Below are 23,961 nucleotides of genomic sequence, written 5' to 3'. Positions count from 1 at the left end.
TTATGGCATTTTTGCTTACTTGATATTGCCTGTCATTGTACATTTATCCATTATTGATAAATGCAAAGCACAAGTCAGAAAACACTCATATTCATGAAAGTTAGAGGTAACATACATAGACATGGTTCCAAGTTTTGTTCTAGGGGTAAGTTTGAAACTTTGTTCTTGTTTGTCTTTTGTTTTGCCATTGTAATTGGACTTACCATGTTAAGGAAATGTTTTCAACTTGACTGCAGTTACTGTTTTCTCAATTTTTCTTTGCAGTTGCTTTGATACATTTTCTTTAGAAAGCATAGTGAGGATCTAAATTTAAATCATCAAATACACCATTCATTCTTGTTAGGATGTTTGGGAAATAAAGATGATCGTGCCCATTGGCTTTTCTTTTCTGTGAGCAGCTCGTGTAAGAATCAGGTTCAGCTTGAATTTGCAGCTTGAAACTGGGAAATGTGTAGGACCAAGAGAAGAGATAGGAGCCAGCAAAGAGTATTGTCTTTAATGGCATATTCTGTCGAGGTGAGAGTTGGCCTAAATTACAGTTCATCATCTCTATAGGGAGTAAAGAAGTGAAGTGGTATAACATTAGATTATTCTATTTATATTATAGGGATCCTTACTACTTGGTAACCCCTGAAAGTTGTCTGGCTCACCTATGTCCTTATCGCACTCTAACATTGCCTAGAGTTCAAATTGAGCAGCCCAGCTACCTTTCCATTCAAAAAGGACTCAACGCCACATATCTCATTGACTCCAGGTCTTTTACCCCCAAATTTCTGAGGCTATTTCTTAAAAATTCCCTGACTCATTGGTTAAAAGATCTATGAATTAAGTCTACCATGCTAGAGAGTACTTGTGGATTGGAACATGGCTTTCATTCTTAGAGTTTAACTCTAAGGAAATGGAAGCAAGACGGTATAAGCACCCTCCACATTGCCACATAATTCCTCTACCTTCTAGAAGTAACTGGCTACTTGATCAAGAGCCCTGGACCTGGTGCCACATAAAGAATGTTCAGTAGCTCAAAGAGGTGGCTTTGGAGCCTCTGTCCTTGTTGTCTTAGAACTTAGAGATACAAGTCTGGAGCTTTATCATAGATGCATAGGTGTCAAATTGGGGTTGCTGAGTATACGTAATGCAGGTATTCTCTTGAAGGAAAGATCATTGTGGGTGATCCTTTGCTAAAGCATTAACAAGAAAGAGTCTCTAATATACATCTCTTCTTTAATTTAGCATAAAAGGGCCTCTTTTATTGCCCCTTTTCATTAATATTCGTACATAAACTTCAACATAATATAAGGTTTCCTTTAAATAGGCATGAACTTTTCACTTTCATATATTTCTCATTACAACATTTTCCTTGTCTTTAAACTCATTCTAACATTAGGATAAATTGAATTCGATGTTGCCGAACATGGTGTAAAAAGCTAGTTATACAACCTAGAACAGCAAGATTCTTACACACACATGTTTCTTTTCTGGATGTGAAAAATAATTAACTGTCTCACAGACACTCTTACACTCTCTGTATGTGACTGTACTGAACAATCTCTTATTCTTCTACTTCTTGTTTTATCCATCCTTGTGAGGGGCTTTTGAAATACAATTTATGTGCAGACACACTTTATTGCATTTTCACCATTAGGAGATTAAAAGGCTAATATCATTTTAAAGGTCAGAACTGACAGGTTATTTGCAATATTTTTATAGCTCTGCAAGGAGTGAAATTAATTTGTTGCATCTGTTCACACTGGAAAAAAACTGTCTTTGGAAAACATAATTGTAAAAGCCTTTCCTGCAGTAAGAACTCTTGGTTCTGCTTTTTTGGATACTGCCTATAGTCTTAATAATATTGTGAGAGTTAGATCATAAGTGTAAGTAACTGAAGGCATAAATTCTGTGCCTCAGATAGACATAGGATTGTAAAATGCTTAAATCATCTTCTACTCTACCCTCAATTTTATCTTACCAATCTGTCCCATAAACGTTGTGTTTTAGTCTTGGTCTCAAGCAGAGTGTGAGGAAAATCTTACATGCTCCATCTTTGTTGGAGGAGTGGAAGTCAAATGAAAGCAAGAGTGTGGGAAAGAGAGATAGTAAACAAAATGTGGTGTTTTATCAAACTGAACATCGTTTCAAAGAAAACAAATATGATTGCTTAGTTATGGGACACCTCCACGAGATCACACAGCACTGCTGATATCAAATCAGTTCCTTGAAGGAAGAAAGAAAAGACATTTCTATACTAGTTGCTTCCCATCTCCTGTCTCCTGTCCAGAATCTTTGTGAGGCATTAGTTCACCATAGCTGGGCCACTAAGAATGCAGAAATTTCCAGTTAGACCTGAGTCCAGCTCTGTTGGACTGGATGCTGGAGCTGCTGCAGCTCATGCATTGGAGGGCACAATAGTGGCCATGCCTGATGTCCATCCCTGGTCCTATGGCTACTCTGAGACAACTCATGGTATTCAGAGCTGAGACACAGTCCCTGCAGCCAAGGCTGCACAATCATTCCCTCCACTCTGGAAGCAAGGGAAGTGAATGATACCCAACTAACTGTGAGCAGTATATTAACTCAATCTGTAACAGTTTACCCTTCATGTCAGTTAAATAGCACTTATGTACCCTGATGATACACAAATCTGCTGTGAGAAAAAGAGGCTTTTACTTCTTTCTCAAGAAAGAAGGAATAAATACAATCCTTCAAAGTAGAGGCCAGTTTCAACATCCTCAGATAAAGTCCTTGATGTTATAGGTGATCCCAGAATCAAAATTTATATTTATCTTCTACTTCCTTCATTATTCATTCTAGATTTCACTCCCTTTGGCCAGCACTTTGACTGATTCTCACTTGTTTTCCCGACAGAGTGATGAGAACTTCATCCTCTTGAAGATAAGAGCTACCCTATTTCCACCAGTCAGTTTTCAAACCTTTAATTATCTTGTCACAGGACTATGTTAACTCTCTTGCCCTCTGTTATAGTTCATGAGGACCTTGACCATCTTGATACTCCACAAAACAACATGTGGATCCACCATACTAATGCTATCATGCTAATCAGACCAGGGAAGCAGTAAATGGCATGTGCTCTTATCTCATAAGACACAGGCGAACCAGAGGGTGAGAGAGCGATCTTTCAAAGATTCGTCCATCTGTTGTATTTGTGATGTTTGTGTGTCTAGTGGTCTGTGACATCCCAAGAAATTCTCCTAATTCACAAGATACTTTGAGCTTCCAGACATTAAAAAAATGACATGTGGTCTTAGGTGGGACACTTGGATTTTAGAGGGCTTTTACATACTGCTCTGGTGTTTCTATATGGTGTTTTAGAAGGTTGCTTGTTTTGAGTGATGCATAGAGCAAGAGAGAGTTCTGTATCATACTGCAGCCTACCACTTAGGCATGTAACCCAGCAGATCTAATGATGATAGATGTATTTGAGGTAAATAATGATGCCAAGTGCAATTATAAAGGATTCCCTCAACCAGAAGTTGTATAAATAGATGTAGAAAAGACTCAGGCTTGGTTAAAAGTCTGGTGTGGTCTGTTGTCACTATGGAAAATGGACTGCTATCTCATTACAATGCCCCCCTCTCCCCTGGGCTGACCTTCAAGGGCGTTGGTGATGGGAAATACTCCTAGTAGGCAGAGACACAAGCAATACACTTGGTCATCCAATGTGTATGGAAAGAAATGTGGCCTGAGATGTGGAACTCTTCAGTAAGGGCTGGATTGGAGACTATGAAAAGAGTAAATCGTGCTTATTCTACTTACCACGGGAAAGAGGAAGCCAGGGAGATGGGTGGCTATTCTTACTGGTTCGAGCAGCCAGCGTGGTAGTAGAGCAAGATAGATTGTTCCATTCTAAGCAATTCTAAATATTGCATTTACTCAGGATATAGCTTTGCACTCTCCTGTTTTCAATCCACACTTTTTTTCCAGAGCTGAGTAAACTACATCCACAACGTAAACACCATCTATACACTGAAGACACCCTAATTGAGTACTTAAAATCATTGGAGAGGAGGCAGTACTTGCTTAGAAGATAGTGATGGAGTAGCCAAGAATGTAGGAGGAATATCAGAAAAGTGTACAAACTTGGAGGCAAGTCAAGAGATGTGAGTATTTTAAAATGGAAGGAGAAGGGCCGGCCTGGTGGCTCAGTGGTTAAGTGCGTGCACTCTGCTTCGACTGGCCAGTGTTTGTGTGTTTGGATCCCTGGTGCGCACTGACACACCGCTTGTTAAACCATACTGTGGCGGCGTCCCATATAAAGTAGAGGAAGATGGGCATGGATGTTAGCCCAAGGCCAATCTTCCTTGGCAAAAAGAGGAGGATTGGCAGATGATAGCTCAGGGCTAATCCTCCTCACAAAAAAAAAAAAAAAACAGAAGCAGAGGTCAATTGTATTGAATGTTGTTGCTAGATCAAATAAAATTAGATATCAAATCATGGAAAAGCAATGTCATTGGAGCGTTAAGAACAAAATGCAGACGGAGATTGGTTGAAGAGTAATTCTGAAGATGAAGACACCCTGAATCAACTAAGAATCTTCACAAACAATTTTCCATTATCTGGTAAATTTTTATTACATTTTAGACCTTGACATCAGGTGTAATTTTGCCAAATCTTAAATAATGAATGCTAACATATTTTATTTTTGTTTTACTAAAACTGTTTCCCCTTTTTAGATCCTTCAGCTCACTTCACTTGTTTTTGATCTAAAAAAGTGAAAATGAATATATCCTATGTCTTGACTCATTGCTATTTTCCTACTCTATCAACCTTTCAACTTTCTTAGCCTGTCGTTATAGATCCTCTGACTCATCAAAAAAAAAAATGGGTAACTAATATTTATTGAGATATTGCGTCTATTATATTACCTTTATTATTTCATTGTATCTTCACAGCAATCTTATAGGCATATAAATTATTTTTTTTCTCATTTTACAGACGAATAATCTAAAACTCAAAGTCACAAAATAAATAAGCGGCAGAAGTGGATTTCAAACCCACTCATTCGGATTCAGTACTTGTTTTTTGACCACAGCTCTCTATTAAATCCTCGTCAATCGCTTTAACTACTCTGCCATTCGAATTCCTCATACTTTAAAGCTTCTCACGAATTAGCTATTGCAAGATGTCATCATGGCGAAGCAACCTCTATGCCACTGCTATCCTCCTTTCTCAGCTGCTAACCTGGCCTTACACTTCACTAGAATTATTGAGGTCTGAAGACACAAGATTCATAGGCATTCTCTTTGTCAATCGACTTGTATTTTTATTTAAAAACTCAGCTATATGCTTCATTTTCTTCAGCTCCAAAGAACGGGTGCTCATTTCTTTTGCAAACTTATATCAATTGTCTCTGCATTGGATTCTCTCCTCTCCTGCCTGTTTCAGTACTGAAAGGAGTGCTTTCTCCCTTCTACAGTTTTAGTTCTCTTACCAGTCACTCTTTTCTCTGTACATATAAAAATACTTCAGTACTTCCCACAGTAAGTAAAAAATAAATTAACATCAATGAAAATATTCTCAAACCTGTGTACTCTTTTGACTACTGCACTATATTCTTATGTATTAACATTTGTGAGCCAGCCCTGATGGTGTAGTGGTTAAAGTTTGGCACTTTCATTGTTTGTGCAGCCCAGGTTCCTTTCCTGGTCACAGAACCACACCACCCATCTGTCAGTTGCCATGCTGTGGTGGCAGCTCACATAGAACTAGAAGGACTGACGACTAGAATACACAGCTATGCACTGGGACTTTGGGGAGGAAAAAGAAAAGAGGAAGATTGGTCACAGATGTTAGCTCAGGGCGAATCCTTCTCTGCCAATAAGATAAAAACAATCCTTCACACTCTTCAACTCTGTCCATCTTTCTGTATTGGACAACTTGAAACAAGTTGCCAATAATTGCCAAATGTAATGGAAACTTTACATTTCTTGTTTTATCTGATATTCATTGTGTCTGATATTAATAAATTTCACATTCTCTATACCCTTTCCTCTACCAAGTTTTTGTCACAATTCACCACGTATCATTAGGAAATGTCCCTTTCTATGTGTTTTATGGGTTCAATAAATCTATTAAACTTTTAAAATATTTATGTCTTCATCCTGCAACACTAGAATTGATTAATTATAGAATATTTACACAATAGAATACTATATAGAATGAGAATGAATTATCTAAAAATTATATACGCTATGGATGAATCTCTCAAACATACTGTTGACTCAACGAATAAAGACTCAAAAGAGTACATAGTGTATGATTTACTTTCTTGCTGTGAGTGTCAAGTACATGGGCACGTTCATTTATTAATAAGCTCTGCGTGTGCGTGCATGTCTATATTTACGCACATACATATCCTTCACTTTGAGCAATCTCTTACACACCCCCTAGTTTTTGCTGTTAGCCCAGAAGTTTCTCCTGATTTCCATATCTGTTATGACACTGATGCCCATATCCATAGGCTTTACTTACTGCCCACTCCATGTTGCCACTCGTATATTGTATGATGTTTTCAAACTCATCATTTGCAAAATTAAACATATGATATTTCCTTCCAAACCAGCTTTACTCCCAAATATTCCTTGACAAATCAAACTGGTCTTCATTACCCCTGCACGTCAAAAGTTAATAAAAAATCTTCCCATTAACCATCACAAATATGTGCTTTAATTCAGAACCTCAGCTCTCACATCGAATATGTCATAGTGCTCATAAGAACAGTCCTGTGTCACATGATGACCTTTCAGTCAACGACAGACTGCATATATGATGGTCATCCCATAAGATTAGTGCTATATAGCCTGAGTGTGTGGTAGTCTATATCATCTAGATTTGTGTAAGTACACTCTACGATGTTTGCACAATGATGAAATTGCCTAGGGATGCATTTCTCAGAATATATCCTTGTTGTTAAGTAAGGCATGACTGTAGTGTCCTTGGCTTCTATTTCCCATTCAATCTTCCAGATTGAATTAAAGTGATATTTCTAAAATCAAAATGTTTATATCACTCCATTATTAAAACATTTTCACATGCACCGCTGTGTTCATTGCAGCATTATTCACAATAGCCATTGCAGCATTATTCACAATAGCCAAGACTTGGAAACAACCTAAGTGCCATCAAGGGACGAATGGATAAAGAAGATGTGGTATATATACACAATGGAATACTATTCAGCCATAAGAAACTATGAAATCTAGCCATTTGTGACAACATGGATGGACACTGAGGGTATTATGCAAAGTGAAATAAGTCAGAGGGAGAAGGTCAAATACCATATGATCTCACTCATTAAGTAGTAGATAATAACAACAACAAACAAACACATAGAGACAGAGATTGGATTGGTGGTTACCAGAGGGGAAGGGGGCAGGGAGGAGGGCAAAAGGGATAATTAAGCACATGTGTGTAGTGATGGATTGTAATTAGTATTTGGGTGGTGAACATGAGAACATGATGTAATCCTTGCAGAAATAGAAGTATGATGATGTACACTTGAAATTTATACAATGTTATAAACCAATGTTACCACAATAAACAAACAAACAAACAAAAAACATTTTCAAGTATCTTTAGTGTAAAGGCCAAATTTCTTGTCCAAATCAAAAATAACTCTCTACGTTAGTTTTATTTCTCAATACAGTCCTCACCCACATCATGTTCTTTACTCCAACCCCTTATAGTCCACCTCTCCATATCTCATTTATACTACTCTCTGCCTAAAATGGTGTTCCTATCACAAGTATACACCTAATCCTCATTCTAGCTCATATATGTTTTCTCTTATATAAAGTTTTCTACCTATATGTCTCAGCGATAAATAATACTTTCTTCCACGTCCTCACTATCTCTATGAATATTCATAGAAGCAAACAATTTAATACACGTTGAATTAAATAGAAAGCTCTTAGCTGTTAGCAATTATGTTATTCTTACCACATAGTAAGTGCTTCTATGTTATCATTCTTTCCTTCTTCTATCTTTCTTATCTTGTCTATATTCAATCTCAGTTACAGACTCCCCATTAAATGTTCTGCCATTCATTTTTTGTAGGTCGTTTCTCACTCTACATATACTAGAATATATGAGAGCTGGAACATTTTCTGTTTTGGTCCTTGCTGTGCACCTAGCTCTTAGTCTGACACACAGTAGGCACTCAAAATGTTTGTTAAGGAACAAATAATTAATAAAGGTGAAACCACATTAACCAAGTGACTTTAGCCGCCTCAAGAAACTAATATGCTCCACAGGAATCTCCAGGTCATTTTCTTCATTCCAAAACTTTTTTTTTCCTTTGTATGTGAGATTTGGGGTCTTGATATATTCATATATCCATTTTTTAGTCACTTTATATATTTCCATTTATTTCTCATTAGCACCAACATATCAATACTGAATATTCTTTCTCCTAGGTACAAGAAATTCCTTCACTCTGACACAAGGCAAATCCTCATAACATGTAAATCCTATGTTACTCGCTTACATCAAGCTTTTTGCAATGCCCTTTTGCCTGAAATAAAGTTCACTGGATTAGTGAGGATAAGATCTTTTAATATTTGTCTCGACTAACTTAATTCTATCATCAATCATTAGTATTCCCCCAATACATAAGCAACTGAAGGAAAATAAAGATAACATAACCAATGAACTAATAAGAAAACAAGCAAATGAAAACACACGCTCTAAAATATATCGCTGTAGTGCAAAACTAAAAGGAAGGGAAAAGAAATACAGAGCAGAGATGTGCTTTCAGTGCTGAGGTGTTAGGAAAGTACTGTCAAAACATTTCTAAGTCCAAGATGTCTATTTCCCAAGATGACTCTCTTAAACTTCCCATGTAAAAATTATCAGCAAATAGCTATCCTAGAAAGATGAGTGCTCTGACAATTATTGGAAGACATATTCATAGATATTTGTAAAATATAACTTAAAAAAATAGTAAAAATAATGAAGAGAAAAGATCATACCAAAAAGAAACAGGAAAAAAAATGCACGCCACAAATATTGAATCAGAAACTAGAACAATCCAATTCTTATCTACCTTTTCTATGTTATAGAAGAGATTAAAGAAAATGGTTTTCTTTGAAAAAGGTGATCTAATAGGAGATACGACTCACATAAGAAATGATGAGACAACAGAAGCCAATAAAAAGTGTCCTGATTGAACTTAGGAATGAAAAGATCAAGAAAAGAAAAGAAAAGTAAATATATTGTACTTTGGAAGCTGCAAAAAGAATATGCTGAAAAAGTTACATAGATGAATGACTTGAGAGAATAAACACTAATTAACTGGGAAAAATGAAGATTTATATACTAATAGAGAGGAAATGATAGATATATATGGCACAAAAAGAGATCTAATATGCATAATGTTTGCTGCTGAAGAAGAGAGAATAATAAATTAAGTCAAAAATAGATACACTTCAAAAATATATAGAACTATTTATTGAAATAATTATCTAAAGCTGCAAAGTAAATATAGTCATAATAATCAATGCCAACATATAGCCAAAGTGAAATCATTAGACTTCTTGGATAAAGAAAGAGTCTTAGAGCCGTCAAGGCAAAAAACAATAATAATAATAATAATAAGATAAATTTACCAGTAAGAAGGAAAAAATCATCTTCAGACTCTGAACTATTCTGTGTAGACCCAGTTTATTTCTTATCATTCCATTGTGCAACTATAGCGTAATCTGTGTTTTCACTCTATTGTTGATGGGTATTTGGGCTGTTTCCATTTTTTAGCTATTATATGTAGTGTTGATACCAATTGTTTTTAATGCACGTTTTGAGATAAATATATATAGGTATTTCTATATATAGGCCACTTATCTAAGAGTGGAATTGTTGGGTCATGTGGAATAATATCGTTCAGCTTTAGTACAATACTGACAGTTTTCCAAAATAGTTGAGTCAATTAACACTAAATGTTCAGTTGCTCCACATAATTGCCAACACGGTACTGCTCATCTTTTCATTTTAGCAATTCTGGTGAGTGTGAAAGATTTCTTTAACTCAGAAACCACTAACCATAAGGGAAAAAATTCAACAAAGTCTTTTTACTTATCAAAAGACACCATTAAGAGTCTAAAAAGGCCAACTTCAGCATAGGAAAATATATTTGCAATACATGTATTTATAAGATACACATAAAAACTTTTTAAGAAATTCAATAAATTTGTTAGTAAAAGTCAAGCATTCCGGAGAAAATGAACAAGAGACTTGAACAGGCCTTTTACAAACAAAGATATCCAAATAACCAATACATATACAAAAGAGTGTTTAACTTCATTAATCGTCAGGGAAAAGACAAAGTAACACTTTATACCCATCAGAATGGTTAACTTGAAAAATATTTTCTGTTGTTTGTGCTGAGATTCTGGAGTGATACCAATTAGTCATATCTTTAACTTTTTGACTTTGTATTTCCTTGCCTCTATAGACAGTATAAATTTAAAACCCAAGTCCTACAACATAGCAGAATTGTAGTTATGATTTCTCATGAGAGGTTCCCACCCTTCTCTATCTAGCACTCAGGCCATTTCAGAAGATTTCTGTTATGTTAACAGAATGCACTTTTTTTTCTTGCTAATTTTTCCGAGGGGGTGTAGTCCTTTCAGAGTCCCAGATTCGTCCAATATATCAATTCCAGCTGACCGTCTTGTGTTGGCCCATCATATTGTCTCCTGTTCCCTCTAGGACCACTCTAGTCTTGGGATCTGGGATAAATTTCCCATCACATGCCCTCAGGGCAGCCATGGTTTCAGCAGCAGTTTACCCATCCGACCTTATGTTCAATTTCATTCCCAGCCCTCTACCTCTTGGTTTGGAACTAAAAATGTTAGCAGGTGGATTTGAGTCTGAGCTGAAAGTGTCTGCATATCATGCAAAATGAACACATGTCTGAAGATCAAATTACTGCATAAGGATATGGAGAATGAGAAGAGATTAGAAGCTACAAAAAAATCTACAGAAACGTCCACATTAAAGAGGCAGAAGGAGGGAAAGAAACTCCCAAAGGTGAAAAAGAAAGAGTAGTAGAGATTAAAAGTAGGAAATTTTCTTAAGGTGTTTATTGGTGAAGAAAAGGAGAGAAATAATATGATAATTGATGTGAGATTTGTGGTTAATTTGAAGGGGCTTGAACATGAACAAATGTTCGTGAGAAGTGGTCTATTGTCATGGAGAGACTCTGAAATACTGTAAAATTCCTGGATGCTGTAGATGGCTTTATTTTGTGAGAATTTTTATCTGTGTATGGAGGGAGAAATATTACAGGATGGAGCCGTTGTAAAATGTCTCCGTTTTAAGGAATGACCCTGGATCTATATGATTGATACTGTGCAACATTTCCCTGTATAACACGATATGGGCCATTGACCAAACAAGCTGTAACAACTGTCAACGGGAACTTTTCTTACTCCTAACACTTTGTAGAGATCATGTTACTGATGATCACTACTCCACTGAAGGAAGCCATTGCCAACACTTGCATATTTAGAGGATTATTTGACCTTGTGCTTCTCTTCTGGAAGACAAGTCCATTCTCTTATACCCAAAAACTTGCTCTCCTTCAAAAAAACAGCAGGATTAATTCCATCACACAGGGCCCAGGGTTTCCTCAATCCTTTGACAAAATTGTCAGCCTCTTTTCTTTTTCTTCTCCTTTTATTCTCTTCAATCTCCCAAACTGTGCCATCTGTTACGGGTAAATGTTTTGCTAACACTAGCTATCCACTACTGATTCATAGCTACCTTTCGAAAACTTCATGCCTAAGCCATGCCAATTTCACCTTTATATTTTATTTAACTTTCTTTGCAATTGTATTCAGTATGTCCTTATTGTTAAATACAGTGGACATTTTTTCAGCCCTCATCTTCTTTGGACTCAGATTTTTTGACAAGGTTGTGCCCCCCTGTTGAAATACTCTCCCCTCTTCCTGTCTATGGCACAATATTTTCATAGTTATACTTCTACTTCCACAGCTGCCCGCATTCCTCAGTCTCATGTTCTGGATTCTCCTCCTCCACCTGGCTTCTTAATGCTGAGGTTGCTTGCTTCATCTTAAGACATTTACTCTTCCTTCTAATAGATTGCGTATATCGCCAGCAGTTTAAATCGTGATGATGGTAATCACAATAATAGCTAACACTTGTGAATATGTCTAAAACTCTAGACTCATGCTAAGTGACTTACATATAACATCTCATTGAATTTCCATGATAATCATCCAAGATAAGTGCCAAGAGGTGCCATTATAATCTCTCTTTGTAGGTGAGGAAACTGAGGTAAAATCCTTTGATTAGGAAAACTGTTTGTAAATGGTCAAGGGAAGTTTTAAATCCAATCTATCTGATACTTCTGCCTGTCTATAAGCCCATTTTACCCGCATCCTTGCTCTTTAGCCTAGAATTATTTTATTTTTCTTACTTGATGTATCTCACAGACAGTTGGACAACTCCACCCAAATTTTACATGTCCCAAACTTAACTCATGACATCACTCCATCAAAACGTCTCCTCTTCCAGAATTTTTTTCTTAGTAAATGGGATTTACATTCCACTCATACAGTTATCAAGCAAGACTTCTTGACACCTTTGCCCACCTCTCACAAGTCACCAAGTTCTTGCTTCTATCTCCTTCTTTGTTTTCTCTGTTTCTACTGTCACCTTCCAGCTGCCACAATCTCTCTGTTTAATTGCTGAAATGATCTCTAACTGGTTGATCTGAATTCTATTTTTTGCCTTCCAATCCAGTATTCACACTGCAAAGGAAACAGTTTACGCAAACACCAACTCATCCTACTGTTACCCCATGTAAAGTATTTCCATAGTTTCTCTTTTCTATTTAATAAAATCCAAAACTAAGAATAATTTTAGGTTTTTTTCTTGATATGATTTCTTTCTACTCCTTTAAGCTCATTCTATAGCAGCCTCTTCCTCTCTCATTATATTCTATTCATGTGAAACTTTCATTTTCAGGGACTTGCTCAGGCCCTAACTAGCTCTGGAAGTTCTTTCCTCTATTAGGAAAGTCTTTATTGCTTACTTCCAAATGTACCTCACCCTATGTTGTGTTATACTTCTCTGTGGTACAGTTTCATGGCACATTTTAGCTCTTCTTAGAAGAGAGTAGGGAATTTGTCATGTGTTCAAGACATGAACTTATTTCAGTCAGATCCTAGCAAATGTGGGAAGTTTGAGTGTGTTTCCAGGCATATGGTAAGTATTGGGGGAAATACATGGCTATGCCTAAGGTAAATTGGACGCAATTATGAGAAAGCAGATTTCCAGAAAGGCCAGACACTGATCTCCCCAGTTCTTTGTATGTAGAGTACATTTTTCTCTCCATCATTTGTTTTTGTTGATGTTAACGGTGCATTTCCTTTGTCCTTCTTCTCTTCTTCCTCCGCCTCCTCTTTCTTCTCTTCCTCCTCCATTTCTTCTTCCTATTTTTCCTTTGAGTTAATTTCTTTAAAAAAATTCATGACATTTCTCTTCAACATATATATAGGAAATTTGAAATTCATTTATGAACGATTTAGGGACATTGAAATAGCTACCACCACTCACATCGGAGGCCTAAATACAAAGAACTTATCTGATATCAATGGGTTTTTAATGTTTTTTATGAAAATTTAAAAAATGATTCTCTCTGTGTCCTTCTTTCTTTACGTCAGTCTCCAATTTCTACAGGTGAATAAATCTGTGAAAATTTCTCTTTAGCCTCTGATATTAATTTTCATTTCATTTAGCATGTGTTGCTATGCTTAGCACTCTATAGAGTATTATTAATTAATTAAGTTTTATTTAATGTTAAATAATATAAGAAAATGACACGTTCTATTTCTTTTACTTTACTTTGTTTTCACTTTTACACTTCCCCTCCCAGCACACTGTAAGATACTCTTCCATTCTACCCATTATGCTGAAAATATATGCTTCAAAAGTCTGCGTGGAGAAATTCATCATTAAAATGATACTTTATTACTGTTATGCTGAAAATATTATAGGACCTTATAGAACAAGCTATTTTAGTCTTAATACTGAAAGAAGCTACATTTTGACAGAAAAAATAAGAAAAAGAATTTCCTCAGGGCCGGCCCCGTGGCTTAGCGGTTAAGTGAGTGTGCTCCGCTACTGGAGGCCTGGGTTCAGATCCTGGGCGCGCACCAACGCACCGCTTCTCCGGCCATGCTGAGGCCGCGTCCCACATACAGCAACTAGAAGGATGTGCAACTATGACATACAACTATCTACAGGGGCTTTGGGGAGAGAAAAGGAGGAGGATTGGCAATAGATGTTAGCTCAGAGCCGGTCATCCTCAGCAAGAAGAGGAGGATTAGCACAGATGTTAGCTCAGGGCTGATCTTCCTCACAAAAAAAAAAAAGAAAAGAAAAGAAAAAGAACTTCCTCAAGATAGTGAGAGATGCTGTCCTTCCCTTCAAACTTGCTCTACAGCTATCAGTGGGGAAGTAGTCTATAACTACTCTTCAACATGTACTTTGAAGCTCTGTCTACACCATCTTTTCAGTTGAAAGTGTCTTAGGAGAGGGTTGAGGAAGTAAGTTGACTGAAGGGAAATATCTCTTTTTTTCCCTCTCCCATTATATGAAAGAAAATGTCAACAAAAGGGGCTTTTGGGCAAAGGGTAAGTGAAAATCTGTTCTTTGAGCATTAAACATGATATATTAATCTCTATTTGAAAAATACTTTGTGATTCAAAATTTGCATATTTTTACACGTGATACCTACCCTCACCCAACCTTTGGCACTCAAAGTGACAGTTAAGAGTAGTGGCAGGGAATAAGTACTTGGAATGTAGTTAAATGCAACATAAATGGATCCCTTTAAAGGATAACAGTTTTAATGGTTACTTAACCTACATATGACTCCATGTCTCCTACAGAAAATGTAGGAATAATATTTATCATTCATGAAACTTTTTAATATGTCACCTCATTAATCTCCTATCCCCTTGTGTGACCCTGAGAGAGAAAAGCTCTAGATAAAATACAAGAGCTATAAGGCTGGCACTCAATTTTAGATATAGAAACTGATGTACACAAAGCCTCTCGAGCTATTGCTATTTAAATCTGTTACAAGAGTTGCAATCTTTCACAACAAGCTGGAACTAAATAAACTGGACTTTTGCCTCACTAAGTTACTTAAAAACATAATAAGTTAGTATATAAGGACACACCAAAGCAATCAATATTTTATGAAATTGCTGGATTGTAATATGGATTTTGAATGGCGTGAGTGTTAAATGCATTAACTTTAATGAAGAACTTAGATATGGTCTCTTAATAACCTTATGGGGATATGATTACTTTTAAATCGCTTTTACTTTGTCCTTGGAATTCATATGATGCATGTGACAGAGGCTTGTTCAGTGTTAACAGAGGATTAGATGAGGGAAATTAATTAAAGCTTCCTTGCAACATTTCCCCCTTGAGCTATTCAGTATGCTGAAGTGGTATGACAGGGAACCATCCTTTCTCTAAATCTACTCATTAAATAACTCAATTGGGTTTAAACACAAATCTTTTTTTTTTTAAATTAGACCATAATTTTTCTCCTTGTCTTTCTAACCTGACCCCTTCGAGCCACAGCCACCTCTGTGATATGTAATTACCTTTTAGCTTTCAATAATAGGACAGCCACAAAGTGTGTCCATGTGTTTCAGAGTCTACCAATTCACTTTCTTGAGACCTGTCTTCAATTGAGATGACAAATTTAAATAGGTTAGGGACATTTGTTTAACTAAACCTCTGGACGAATAAGTATCTAGAATAATTTCCTAGAACTGAGTCCACCAACTATCAGTTATATTCTGTGATATTAGATGGAACATAGATTTTATGAATTTTTTTAAACACTGTTCATATCACACTTTAATATTGTAATAATCATCACTCTCAATTTTATATTTTATAAATGAATAAATTTTTTGTTTTAAATTCTCACAAATTGTGATTTGCTCTGTTTTTAAAACATTATTGTTATAAATGTATTAATTCTTAGATACTGAAAACAATTACTTATAATATAAATAAAAGTAATATTCACAAACAAAAACTTACTTTCCTTGAACAAAAGAGCATTTGACTATGGCTAGGGCATATGTAAAGTAAAATAGGATATAATACTTTAAAAATTATATCAGATTTAATGTTTTCAGATAAACAAATGTAAGTTCATAGTTCCTTACTTACTAATCTCAATCAAATAAAAGCTCAAGCTTTAAAACGCAATGATGTCTGCCCTTTTGACGTCGGGGATGGAGATGTGAAGCCATCCCTCTGAATTTGGGGTTAGACTGTGCAGTCTTTCTCTTTTTCTTCCTCAGGATATTATTTTTCTACATCTGATTTTAATGAGAAAAACCAACCTGGAGAAGGAGGAACATGATTTCTGTTTACAATAATTATTTAGGAAATCAGAAATAGATGATCAGGGCCGGCCCCATGGCTTAGCAGTTAAGTGTGCGCGCTCCGCTGCTGGTGGCCCTGGTTCGGATCCTGGGCGCGCACTGATGCACCGCTTCTCAGGCCATGCTGAGGCCGTGTCCCACGTACAGTAACTAGAAGGATGTGCATCTATGACATACAACTATCTACTGGGGCTTTGGGGAAAAAAATAAATAAATAAAACAAAAAAAAAATAAATAGATGATCAGTAGCATGGTTGAATAAATAACACTCTCTGATCAAAAGAGAAATCAAAATGTATTCACACTGACAAACGGTATTTAAAACACTGATATTCTAATTGTGTATACTATTCTAATATGTGTATGCATTCACGTATGCATATATGTGCATACATATACACACAAACAATGTTTATCCAAATTGTTAGTATACTTTGCTGATTGCATTGCTGTCATAATGCTATGAGAAAGCCAGTGTTATTGTTCTTCATTAAATTGGACTATATTTTCTGAAATTAAAAAAATGAAACTGATCACGTTGATAACTTTTCCTGAATTTGTAATACTGATACACCAACATAAAAATCTGCTGTTCAAATGGTTAATATATTTGTTTATCCATTTTTTTAAGTCACTATTGGATTGACAGTTTCATTCTTTGGCAAATCAGACACATTTAAATTTTGAATCAACCCTTGCTAATAAATCTGATGTCTAAGATTAAACATTTAAAATACGTCAGAAGGCAAATTTGACCAAGTGAAATGTATTCACTGTTTGTCAGGATTATGACAATTAGGATAGATGATAGCTGTGGTTCGAACATAAAAGCCTGCAAATGCAATATTTAATTAGATTCAGAAATATTATAACACATTTGTGCAAAATTTACTCAAATCATTAGTGAGAAGCATAGTAATTCAACTGCCTTAAAACATGTGCATAACATTTTATTGCAAAAAGTATCAGAAACATTCAAATTCTGACATAAATCTAAAATCTCTATCTTGTTGTGCACAGTAATGAAAGTAGTATTTTACCTACTAAAAACGTGAATTGCAAAATTTCAAGATTTCCTGCAGGGAAACAATCTCAGTTTCTTTGTGGAGTTCCTGATACACAGGTAAAGAGCATAATTTACAGCTGCAAACTTTATCTTTTTTTAAAAAAAGTTCACCTAAGTCACAAAAAATACAAGTTTTGTTTTAATTAAATCACCTAGAAGTTCTCTCCTTGAGCTCTTTTTTTAATAGAATTAATCTTAAAATAATTCCCATTAATAAAGATAGTGCCCTATGACATTCAATTACATCGTTTATAGTAAAATTCAGTTAATAAGTTGGCAGCTGATAGGAACCCCCAAATACAGAGGTATTTCCTAGATTTAGGTGTTTGCCTAGCTTTAGGTGAACATTCTAGTATAATGCGGTTCACAGCAGTTACTGTGATTTTAATTTATTAGTCATCTACAGTGGAATTTCTCGGTATGTAATCTTACAGTACTTTCATCAGAATCAGTAGGAATCCTTACTTCAAATGTGAATTCCTAGGTCCCACCAGAGACCAAATGAATCAGTATCTATGTGGCAGAGCATGAATTTGCATTTTAATGACTTGTCCAAGAGATTGTTATGCACATTAAGTTTGAGAATGCATGTACATTCTTAAATCCAAACAAAGAACATGTGAAATATTGTTGGGCACAAGTAGGACCAGGTGAGCGGGTGCTGATAAAATAGTTTATATAATGTAACACTTATAACCTGTTTCACAAACTTTAAGTACAGATGAGGAAGATTAGAAGACTCAGAGTATGCCAAGGTCATGGACCTTCTCTAGCCTTGGTGATTTTCAAGCTTGTCGGAAGAGTCCCACGAGGTGGTTAGTAAACTATAGATGACTATGTCTCAACATGACCTACTGAATGAGGACCTCTTAGGGCAGACGTCTGGTAATCAACATCTTTAATGATCTAGTCCGGTGACATTTGTCATCAAGGAAGTTTGGAATATGCTTCCTAGAGTGTTCCCAGGCTGGCACTACAAAATAATCACAATAACTTTGACCTTAATTGTTAAGATTTCTGAATTGCAAGTGCAGAATTACATCCTTAGTTAGTAAAATCACTTTAATCTTTTATATTCTATTATGTCCCTGATGTCTTTAATGCCCTATATGCTCTTACTTTTTACTTACAAAGGATTGACTTAAAACTGGTTTCCCATTACTGTTCTTGTATTTGCCTAAAATTGATTTTAATGAATAATTATTAACATACACAATATTTGTACAATCTAATCTGTGAGTTGTCTGATGTGATTTTTTTCCTACACAAATTTTAAAAAGTTTTTTTGCATATAGAAATATATTGATAACAGTTAAAAGGGATATGTATATTTTCCATAAATTCAGTATCTCAAAATATTTGTATACATTATGGCATGAGATAGACAGACAGAAATGATTGCTCTTATTCACACACACACAAAAACGATTGATTCCATGCTTATAATTTAGAAAACCTTGTAACAAACACTAATGAAAACAGAAAAACTAAAATTAGTAATCTCTCAGTTGAGGCAACGATTATGCAACTGTTTAAAAAATAACTGTTAAATTCAGTTGTATACATTCAGAGTTCATTACTATCCATGTAAAACCCAAAAAGCAGTTCCTTAGAAGATTCTCCATTTAAGAATAAGCTGAGGTTTAGTGTGGATTAAAAGTCCAGCCACCTTGCCTGTTCTTTGCCAATGTTTTCTGTGCTGAGAAGCAGAGAACACAAAAGGCAGCACCACATTCTGGTCTTACAAGAGAAACAGAATGGTAAGATTGGGAGATACATGCTGCACGAGTCATTTCGTGCAGACCAAATATGTCACCATCTATGTCACAATAAATTTAAGAAAACAACTTTTAAATCAGGGCACATCCTCTTGGAGAACTTGGAAAGGCAGTGATTGTTCCTCTATTATTATTATTTTACATCAGAAGAATATCTTGAATAATTCTATGATTTCTAGGACCTTCCACAAAAGGGCACTACAGTTTTTCAGTTTATTGCAAATATATCTAAAAAAAGAGTCATCCCTAACGTTGAAGTTATAATACAAATTTTAAATTATTGGCACTATATTATAAAGCACAATGAAGAATATCTTCATTAAATAGAAAGAGGGTAATATTTCACTGGGGAATAAACTCAACAGATTTTCTATTTCTTCATATCTACATCCAATAGGGATATTTTATAGGCTAATTTTCAAATAGAAGTAAATTTTTAAAAATAATGAAAGTCGTGTTTTGCTCTGAAATACTATTCTACACATACCATGTAGGTTGTTTGACAGAGATACTAGTTTGCCAAACTTCAGAAGGCAAAATGTTAAGTTGTGTGTTTGGTTTTGCCCAGTCTGTTGTTTCTTCTCCCCCTGGAGAATCTGGTGGCTTGTGTTGTTGAGACACAGCCACTTCTTTCCTCACAGTTGAATCCACCATGACAGAACATTCACATCCTTAAGATGAAAGCCCTAGCAAATAGTCTCCCACAAATCCACTGGATATCGCAATGTTCTGTTTGATAAATTTTACTGCTTCTTCAATTATATTGTTGATTTCAAGTGCTGCTTTATTTGCTCATTTCTTAATCATGTCTTCTTGCTTTGTTTATATCTTTTTCAACTCTCCCAGTTGATCTGTACACAGCCACTGTGACTGAAAGTCTGAATAAGAAGAAAACCACAGCCTACTGCAGTTGCTCTAAGTTCTCCAACTTTCTGCAACAAAAATCCTGCACAGCAACCAGTCACTCCACCCATTACAATTCGGACAGCTACTGAGTATTTTTCTACCATAAATCCTGAACTGTGGCCAAACACTTGATTCTCCCAGTGGCGGCGTCTTCTTGTACCCTCAGTTAAATCCAACATTTCGTAAGAATAATCATCACTTTCATATTCAAGTGAGAGAAGTCCCATCTAGACTGGTCCAACCTTGGAATCTAGACCCAAGTGGAGAGGACTGAGGTGTCAACAAGTGACTGGGGTTGGAGGGGAGGGTCATAGACACAGAAGCCAGAGCTTCAGTGCCTAGGACAGCCATGAAAATGAAACAAGTGGTATTGCTAGGTAAAGCAGTCTTGCTGTGCTGGACAAAATTAACAGAACTTCTCAGCCCTCTCTTCCCAAGCTTTCTCAACCTCTGGAATTGAGAACCTTTACTGCTTCCTCCCATTATTTTTTTTTTAAATTGAGTTATAAAATGAATAGCATTTTATTTATCAGAAAATTCTGGCCTCAGCTGGGTCGATTTGAGGATAGTTCCAATAGTTAGTCCCCCAAAGGTGCGTGTTAAGGAGTCTTTAGAGCCTATGCAATCTAGAATACCTGATAGTGTTTGTCACTGCAACAGGTCAAACTCAGTGCAAAGGTATGGAAACAGAAAAAGTAATATTGACAGCAACTATGTCAGGGGCAAAAAAATTCACACACAAGCGTTCACAGAATTTTATCCAGTATTGGATTTAAAAGTTAGATTCTTTGAGTCTACTCAGTGTTAGCCTGTTGAGATGCACTAAAATGAAATTCAGAGAAAGTCGAATAACTCAAATTATTCTGGAATTACAGACAACTAAACTAGAAAACTAAAACGTTGTGAGAAAGGAAGAAGAAAAAGAAAGGCATAAATGTACCTGCCAAGCTGGGTTGTAGAACTCATGTTTGTAGAAATTGGGAATAGGAGTTGGGAGAATGGAAAATTTGGGGGAGGTATCTCATGTGATAGAGCTAAATAGATACTATAAATGAGAAAAATGTTAAGTATGTTTGTTTTATATCATAAACAGAATTTCTTTGCTGCCTCTGAGAGCCTACTGCCAAAATTTAATTTAATTAATTTCCTGTCTGGTGATCTATTGTTTTCCTTGATACTATTTTCTTTTCTAGACAGGTCAATAGACAATCGTAAATTATTTGTGTTCAATGATAATGGCATAATGGTAGTGATAGCCAGAACAATGATAGCCATTGGCCATTTCCATGTACCATGAATTCTATTAGAAACACCTACAAATATCTTACAAGCTGTATTACTTGGCTTAATAAGATCTGTGTTGTTTATTATAAATAAAATAAATCAAAATACACTACTCAATAATAGATATTAGCTACTATTTTTCTTTTTAAAAAAATTCTTTCTTCTTTGCCAGCTCTAAGTGTTTTATTTCTTAGGAGTCTGATATTGGTTTCATTAGTCTTATATGTAGAGGAGTTACCAGCTTGTGGCCAAATGATGCTCACTCTAGTATTCAGATATGTTTTGACACATCTAAATTAGGGTGAAGAAGATTCTTCCAGGACATGGAGGTCCTCCTTTGGCAGGAATTGGAGGATAGGGACTTAAACTCTGAATAAAGGGGAAGTGGAGACTGGAAAGGTTTCTTGATCAACAGAGAGAAAAGATTAGTCTGAAAACAGAAACCGTCATTCCAAATATTCTGGGACTCAGACTGAAAGAACATATATATGCTTGGCATAAAGTAAATGGATATGAAGAAACATGTCTAATTCCTAATTGTAATCTACAAATGACATTGAAAAGTAACATACCACCAGTGGTGATGATGAAAGTGTTGTCTGTGAGAAAGGCTGCTATATAGTTTATGATAGCATCTTTGGTAATAAAAATATCAGTTTTGTGTTGGTAATGGAGGTTTAAAACTTATTAGATGGGAAATCAAGTTTCTCTACACATATGTACATATAAGAAAAACCTATCATTTTTAAAACTCTTGCATTATATCACTTTAGACGTAAAGATGATTTTCTCCCTTATTAGAGCTTTTACTGATAAAATATATGTTCATTGGAGGATCTTTTAATTGGGCCCTCTTTTAAGTGGAAAGATCCCAGGTATCATAACAGGGAATCTTCAAAAACCTAAGAAAAATATTTTAGTCAGAATCTTTTCTTACATGGGAGGGGATTGGAACCACATCAGGTCCCTGGTTAATTTGTAGAAAGAATAAATGTCATAGGAAGAGAAAAATAGGAGTTGATGAGTAAGAAATGCAAGCTTCATCAGGGTTTTTTCTTGGAAAATGTATACCCAGAGTCTGTACGACACTTTTCATTTTATTTTAATTGACAACACATTTTTTCTGTATTGAAAAAGATATAGTTCATATTAAAAACATTTATTTGAAATGTCTTACTTAGTATTCTTACACATCCTGAAATATCTGCTGTACTACTTCCCTACTTTCCATCAATAAAACACACAAAATACCCCCATTATGCCCTATTACTACTTTTAAATTTTTAGAAAAATCTAAGATTACTACTTAAATAATTATTTAACCTATAAAAATAAATTTATTATTTTATGAGACTCATTTTAGGAGGTATTTGCTATTACCTTGAAATTCTACATTTTTTTCTAGTTCTTTCTTTCCATTTTATTTCCTCTCTTCTTTTAACATACCTTCATAACTCCATCGCCCTTTTGTTCACAGGAAAAAAGTGTGGCATTCTTAAATATCAAGTAATCTGTGTTTTAGCTTTGCTAAACATCTCATCACCAGTTTGTTGCAAGAGATTTATAAATCAGATTTTCATTAAAAAAGAGAAAGAATCAACACCATATGTCGTGCTAAATCCTATACAGCTGCTGTTACAGCAGCTTAATAACGTGTAAACAGGAAGGCATTCGGTACTTTGTATGATGTACGGGACTGTAACTTCTTCCAAATGTTGTGATTTTTTTAATATTAAGATTAAAATCTAAGAAAGCATGGTATAATGAAATAACTTAGAAGTGTTAACATTTATTTTATGGAAAAGAGAGCTCTCTTTGCATCAGGAGCTAAATGAGTATCCATAACTGAAATTAAAATACCCAAGTACTCTTGACATTGAAATAGACAAGCAGACTCGGAGAAGAATGCTGTGTATTAATGTATCTCCTCTAGTAATCTTAACTTTATTGCAATGTACTGTTTGCCTAAATATCAATCTAGTTGGCATTTTTATTACAATTCTGCAAATGGAAAGAGAGCAAATGAACCATTTACTGCCTTTATTTTCTGAGCATAATCATGCTTCTGTTTTCCATTCAGTGATAGTCAACTTTTCTTTTTATTCCCTCCAACATAAAACAGTCTCGAGTGTTAATGATCAGTTATGTTAAGAGCTTGCTATTATACCCCATGCTCATTTATATTACAATGTACAGAATGCCAGAATCAGGTATTTATAAACTTTGGTTGAGAGGTTAGGAAATAATACCTTAATATAATGTCTTGCATATTTTAAATAATGTTTATGGACCAACCACACATGAGACGTAAACGCTACCCCACATATACATCTTAAATTTATTGGATTAAAATAACAACAATAAAGGAGAAAAATCTTTTTAAAAAACACCATAAAACAAGACTTGGTAATTTTCTTTTTAAATGTGCATCTTCACATAGAAATTACATGCTTTTCTTCCATTCAAAAGA

At 35.3% G+C, this 23,961-nt stretch overlaps 1 pseudogene; it reads right to left on the bottom strand.

Annotated features, from left to right (window-relative positions):
* Positions 1-19,973: 19,973 nt before the first annotated feature.
* Positions 19,974-20,434, bottom strand: LOC131418944 (FUN14 domain-containing protein 1-like; annotated as a pseudogene).
* Between the last annotated feature and the right edge of the window lie 3,527 nt (positions 20,435-23,961).

This window comes from Diceros bicornis, chromosome 20 (genome assembly GCF_020826845.1).
Source record: "Diceros bicornis minor isolate mBicDic1 chromosome 20, mDicBic1.mat.cur, whole genome shotgun sequence".
NCBI classification, from domain to species: Eukaryota; Metazoa; Chordata; class Mammalia; order Perissodactyla; family Rhinocerotidae; genus Diceros; species Diceros bicornis.
This window is presented reverse-complemented; position numbering and strand designations above follow the sequence as displayed.